The sequence below is a fragment of the Protopterus annectens genome, chromosome 9.part0 (genome assembly GCF_019279795.1).
Source record: "Protopterus annectens isolate FY-2018-M chromosome 9.part0, PAN1.0, whole genome shotgun sequence".
Lineage (NCBI taxonomy): Eukaryota > Metazoa > Chordata > Ceratodontiformes > Protopteridae > Protopterus > Protopterus annectens.
Genome location: NC_056743.1, coordinates 1,879,000,241 through 1,879,007,873, shown reverse-complemented (window position 1 = coordinate 1,879,007,873; position 7,633 = coordinate 1,879,000,241).

Here is a 7,633-nt window from a genome sequence, read left to right as displayed (position 1 = left end):
GGAAAATTATGTGAAGCATTGCAAATCTGAATGGAATTCAGAGACAGCTTCAATAAACTCTATGATCACTTTGGTGGGATGCTTGAGTTGCAGTCAAGGGTTTAATGTAATTCAGAAATATTCATAATTAGCATATGTCTGAATAGTTGTATATCAGGACCATCCCACATAACCATGTGACCTTTGACCCCCACCCCTTGTCAGTCCTGTACTACTTCTTATGCAAGTGTGTGTGCAAACAACAGTCAGTTATAGAGTAATACTGTAAGTTCCTATATAGGAATAAAACACATGACAAATTTCACAATGGTACTCAAAAATGTTAGAAAAACTTAACACACTTTCAAACAGTGGATCATTTTCCACAGAGCAACATTTCTCTAAGGTGAATTAAACAAAAATTAACATAAAATATTTTATAACTGCATACACTGTGGGGGGAATTTAGTAAAGCCTACATGGTCTTTTTTTACCATGTAGGCATAGTGGCAATTTGTTTACATGAAAGTAAGCAGGTTTGCCATCCAGTAAGCACTGTTGGGCAGTGGGCATGCACATGTCAATACAGGAAGTGCTGTGGCATGTAAATCACCTCATAAAGAGGTGAATCTCATGAAAATGAGGCAAGTAGAGTGATCCAGCAAGCAGACAGGCAGCCTTGCAGAGCCCGTGTCAGTGTCCAAAGTGTACACGGAAAACTTTCATGTACAGGAATGTAGACAGCCAAAAGGGGCTGTAAAAATGTAGATAGATGGACAAATATGGCATAGCACAAACAGAAAGGAATGAAGCTATCCTCTGTGTGTCACAAAAGTTACAGGAAAATATGTTAATATAACATTTTTTTTAATAATCTGAGCATGTTTGCACAGCACACCGCAGTGCACAAACATACCTTATATATATATATATATATATATATATATATATATATATATATATATATATATATATATATAAGTAGTGGAAAAAAACAAATCAATATTATGATACAGAAATGTATTACTGGACCCCGTGTTGAGCATTTACAATGGTGCATTGGTGCTGTTGCTAATGTGGTAGGGCTTAGAAGTGTGTAGTTTCCAGATTATGAGCATGAATCCCTATGCAAATGAGGTGGAGTTACTGAATAGCAAAATGGGGTACTTGTGTCCGCATATCCCCTCCCTGCTGGTAGAGAACCATGTTTGTGTCCACAGAGGAGGTAGCTGACATCAGGAGAGGGTGTGTTGAAAACCTGCTATGCTGATTGTAGCTTAGCTGTGCCTATTTGCTCAGCAAGTCACAATGGTGAGTGTAGAAAGTTTGGGGGGGGGTGTCCACTGACTTCTAAGCTATGTTTACCTACAGACCGCATGTTTCCATGTGTTTTCATGGCACGCTACTATGCTGAGCCTGGAAAGTTTGGGAGTGCATCTACTGACTTCTAAACTATGTTTACATGGCTGCCACATGTTTGTGTGACGCACCTCATTGCTATGGTATCTAAAAAGCAATGATGTATTAATTAGCTGTGACCCTTGGTTAACCTAAACTAGGGCCAGTAAACAATGCTAGTGATATACTAGGCAGGTGGAATGCATTATAGGTAGCCAATCACACAGTCAACACTTACAGCAGAGCGCTATTAAAGTATGCATACACCCTACATTGCAATTTTTCACCCATACTCTGCACCACTAGAGTACAGACGTGGGAATTTTAAGTGAAAGACTAGTAGAGTCTGCTGCAAGTCTGCTACATCTGTATGTGTTAGATGCCAAAGTCAATGCTGCTGTTGGTGCTGCTGATGATAGGCCTAGGCAGAGAATGATAAGAGTGTTCAGGCCCAGGTAAGCTTCCAGGAACAACATGAGTTGGAGATTGTAGAGCACTACAGGGTGGACAGGGACATACCACAAGAACTCACTGAGCTCTGCTGCCCTCAACTCAACTCAGACCCAGAGCCAACAGAGGGGAACCTATCCCAGTGAAAACAAAGGTATGTGTAGCCCTTAGGATAATAACCACAGGAACCTTCCAAAGACTAAATGGGGACATGATGAGGGTCTGAAAGGTATCAGCATCCAGGGAACTCCAACAGTTCCTGGATGCCATGCTACCACATGCCAGTGAGGCAATTTATTTCCTCCCTCACCCCTGAGGTGAGGGCCAGCAATATGTAATACTTCTACCATGTAGCATACTACCCAGAGGTAATGGGTGCCATAGACTTCACTCATGTACACATCAAGGCACCACCCAGTGAGGAGAGAAGAATCTACATCAACTGCAAGGGGTACCACTCCATCAGCCACCAGGTCATGTGCAATGTCCAGGGCATTCTCATGAATGTGTGTGTGCTGGCAGCCTGGCAGTTATTATGACTCCCATATCTGGCACCCAAAACAGCTGTACCAGATGTTTGCTAAGGGGGACATCCCACACGGCCATTTACTGGGGGATCCTGGCTACACCCTGAAACCGTGGATGATGACACCCTTAAATAAATGCACACACACCGATGGAAGAATGCCATAATAGGCACATGCACAAACTAGGAACATCCCAGAGTGTGTGTTTGGGCTGCTGAAGTCACAGTTCTGGTGTCTCAATATATCTGGTGGAGCCCTGCAGTACTCTCCAGTCACATGTGCACATATGTTCACAGAATGTGCAATGCTACACAATATGATCCTGTGGAAACAGCTGCAGCAGGATAAACAAAGGGAAGGGGTACACAGCCCCCCCACCAGTGCCTAGGTCACCACAGCCACATGCACAAGAGGACTCAGAGGAGGAGCCTGCTGATGATGTCCCTGTAGGCAGAGGTATGTGTGCCCAGTATATGCTGGCATTGACTAAGAGACAAGGCATACCACATTCATTGACAACCTAGGGCCCTAGGGACTGACACCTTACTCCTACTCACATACATATAGTAAATGTGTTGATGCCAGGCAAGCCACACTACCTGTTCCTATACATGTATTGGCTGCATACTGCTTACATCACACAGACTCAGCTCTGAACTACAGGTCTCTCAACTGCTGCATTCACAAGGTAAGTCTCTAGGCTATACACTAATTGTGAGGATTATATATCATATGTATGTTTCTGCTGCTGTTATGCAAGAAATATAGTGGGTTAATTGGACAGATGTAACATCCACATGGAACTACAGATACCCAGTCCAATAGTACATGTACCTTAATATTCACTAGGCTTCATAGTTGGAATATTCACTACCTCAGTCAAGTGAGATATTACACAGTGTATTCACATGATATTTGGAATACTGTATATTCCAGTAGATTGTGTGCCATTGTTCCCCCACACCCAACGCAGCAGTGTACCCATACAACTGCATTAACAGAAAATCACCTATGGTATATCAGTGGACCACACAATCTCAGGGCTGTAGCATAGATATTGCTCACACTGTTGTATGTCTCTCCTCATGCATGATAACAGTGCACATATTTATGCTGTTGAATGTGTGATGAATGACTCCTCTTTGTCTGGTGACCTGAGGTAGTACTGTGTTGGTGTTTTTACAGACTGCCATACTTCTTAGTGCAAGAAATCTGGACAAAGTCAGTAATACTGGGGGGACAAAGGCCCAAACATAGGGACAGATTTCAAATATTCTCCCCATAAACATAGAAAGTCACTGGAAGTAAAGGTGTTGCTTTATTACATATATTTTGAAGGATATAATGTCTAAAACACAAATGTTTGTATGTATGTAGTATAATGTGGTAAAATCATATTCAATAATTCACCAGAAGACAACACATGTATGAAGAACAGACCAGACATATGAGGCACAAGTCTGGACATTCTGTGGAAAACAGGACAGTTGAGAGGTATGCAGACTGTTAGCCTATTGGTGGTATAATGTTACCAACTGCAGTCACAGACTAAGTACAGCACACAGCTGGGAAATGCTGTGGACAGTTTGAGTGAAGTGCAGCACTGCAGAAATAGGGGTGGATGTTAATGTCTATAAAATACAAAATCCTGGACTGGAGTGCACATTTGTGTGGACTAGAGTCAACTTATAAGTCCTGGCACTCCTACTAGGCATGTCCATACACTTAGTTAAAATAAGTGCTGTCCTGTTGCCCCTTCATCAAAATGACCTGTTATGTATAAATGTGTGTACATACAGATATGTGTATACATATCCATCTGCCACTATCTCTTTTTCACATGCATAGTATATCTATCACTATGTAGTGTCAAATAGATATGTACAGATATATATATATATATATATATATATATATATATATATATATATATATATATATATATATTAAAATGATGCATCGTGCAGGTACAGTTATATGTACATCCCTGTTATATACAGAAATATGTGTGTGGATGCCTGTATTGTCCGACATACCCTAATAATGGTGAGTAAATCTCCACTGTTACACAGCCACACTGTTGATCAAAGGATCCAAGCTAAGGGTACAACAGTGCAAATTCCACTTACCCACAGACCCCTGCTCCTGTTAGATGTCACCATGTAGACAGACACAGGTGAGCAGGTGCTGTCATGTATAATGTTGTCAAAGCATGTATGGATAGGACATCTTGTCCCTACCCATAGGTATGCCTATATAACTGAAAGCAGCCATATGTGGCCATACTGGTAACTGTACACATATAGCCAGGATAATTACAGTTTTCCCACTGCTAGAATACTAGATGCAGATAACAGCATGAAGCAATATCACACTGCAGCCTACATATGCTGGTCAACACAGGCCTAGTTTGTGTAATGCACAAGTACTGTGCTTACAATTACACATACAACAGAATTAATGTGTGGTGCGTGTGATAAGTATTGTGATCTATAGTGTATACGGCTAGATAGGTAGGTGTTCTAATCTCACTCCAGCCCACTTGGTGCATGACTGTGTCGATGTGTGTATGTGTGTGTGTGTGTGTGTGTGTGTGTGTGTGTGTGTGTGTGTGTGTGTGTGTGTGTGTGTGTGTGTGTGTGTGTGTGTGTGTATATATCCTCCTGCAAATGAAAGGACATGCCCTCATGGGCTATCCACCTGAAAAAGTTACACACTTCTTGGCCCTGTAACTTGCTGCTGGCTTCCACACTGTCCTCGTCTACAAGACCTGATGATGTTAATCACCTTAAAACTACCAGCTGACAGTACAATATCAGATGTGAGCTGTGGCGCATGTGATAAATACAGTGATCTATACTGTATAAAGCTAGATAGGTAGGGATTCTAATATCACTCCAGCCCACTTGGTGCATGTGTTTATATCCATCTGGCATAACTTTTGTAGCCTAGACATATGTAGGGTTTTGCACTGTTTTATTTGTAGCAGGTGATGTGGCCCCCCCAAAGGACTGACCGCAACAAGGCCTGTGTATGTCATCAAACATAATACATCCTAAAATAGTAGCACTAGCATACATGAGATTTGTTGCATGGACCATGTACTGTGATCTGTAGTATGTACCATTACATAGGTAAGTGCGCACACCTACATACAGCCAACCTGCACAATGTGTGTGCCTTGGGATGTCCTGTACGCACTGATTGGAAGTGGTGCTAGTCTCAATGTGCCGTATGTTTGTGTGAGCCTGTTAGAACATTTTACAACATGTTATGGAACCATGGGATATATCAGTTAAACACAGAGAGTACTGTAGCTTTCGACTGTCACTGGTCAGAAAAATGTGGATGCATTCACCGTTGTATAACCAATACTGACAGATTTGGGACATACATTCCAGACTGGCACTGGTATACTGAATGTGGCAGTCATCACAGCTATCATTGTGTGTAATGGCACCCTTGCCATGTCACTACACAGGCATATTGTACAAGTGTAGCAGCCACACAGGTTCCAAGGTACACCAATACATATTGTAGAGAACATGTCCTGTGGAGTCCATGTCAGGACCGTACATGTGTAGTCTATCTTCAAAATGCCTTGGAGGGGATGCATATGGCTCCATACAGGGAGGTGTCAGTTCCTCCCATGTATCTGTGACAGGACTAACACATGTGACACCTGTGTTTCACACCTACAACATCAGTGTGCACAATACATGCTGCTGAGACAGTAATGTAACACAGGCAGTACACCATACAGGAAACAGGCCCCCCTAGGCATGTCACACACACACTGTGACACACATTATGTACAGGTTACACAATGTGATGCAGAATACAACAATCATAACTGTTGCTGGGCATCTATTGGTACTGGACACAGGATATATGTAGATGCATCATCTCCATCAAAACCCAGGTGACACTTATGAAGGGTAGCAGACCTTCTCACAGATTAGGGATGCATGAGTATGCTGAATGCCAACATTTTCCTGTTATACACATATAAACCTATGTAGCCATGCAGTTATAGTGCTGTAACTTGCTGACAACATATGTTGGCTGTGCTGACATGCCATCCTGTGCTGCATTATTTCTACTATGTATCCATAGGTTAACTCAACAGAATCCTGTAACAGAAACAAAAACAGGCCAGTGACACACCTGTCATTGTGTAACTATACAGCCAATTCAACAACATACAACATAAGGACCACATAAGGTACAGAAATGCATGTGGAGTACCCATGCAAATGCCAGTATATAATATCTCTCGTTAACCACTTCAACTGGTATGGTAAACCAACACTGCATTACATAAGTACATGTTAAGTAATATAGTCACCCTGTGCATCATACCCATAGCTTCATTTCTCTGCATCGATGTCAAGGATGACAGGGATGTGGCACAGGTATCATCACTTGCACAGGGTGTTGTGTGGGGATGCAAGAGGCCTAGGCTGGCCCAAACAGAAGACAGTGTGTGTGTGAGTCAGGGGGAGTATGTAAGATGGACCATGGCAAGGTGCTGTGTGTGTCTGTAGGTGACTTACATTTGACAGTGGTGTATGAGTGTGTGCATGTACACAGTCAAGAGAAAAACAAAAAGTCACAATGGCAGACTGCCGACAATAACAGCAGTGAAATCCAGCTGAAAGTTAAATGCTTCTTGCAAATAATTCTTACAAAAAACACACCAGTTTAAACCATGGTAACTCCACCTTATTGCAGGTACATATAAGCGTTTTCGTCCCAAATCATGCTAACAAGAACTTCATCAGATACAGTCGTAGAGCTAGAATGTATTAATTTAAACACATCATCACATGACATCACTTCCTCTTCAAGTAAAATACTTCATTTAAAAATCTTATAAAAGTGAAAAGAGGCAGGCAGTACATACTGTAATCCTGAATAAGCTCCTACAACCACAGACGTCAACATCCCATATTAAAAACATAAATATATAAAAATATATTGAATATATATAATACAACCCTTCTATCTTACAGATAGTACATATAACAAAAACTTAATCATGACAAAAATGTCAATTTATAATATATTGTAATTGTCAATGAATAACCATAATATGTAAAAAACAACACGTTTTTATCTATCAGGTGCTTTCAGTTTGAGCAAGCAACTAATAGTTAGGCTGTAATTCAATCCCAGCCAATGTAATGCATCTAATCGGAACTGCCAGATTAATTCATCCTTCTCTAACAAGTATGGCCATGCAGCCCCCCTATTGTGTCTTTTTTTGACCTCCAGAA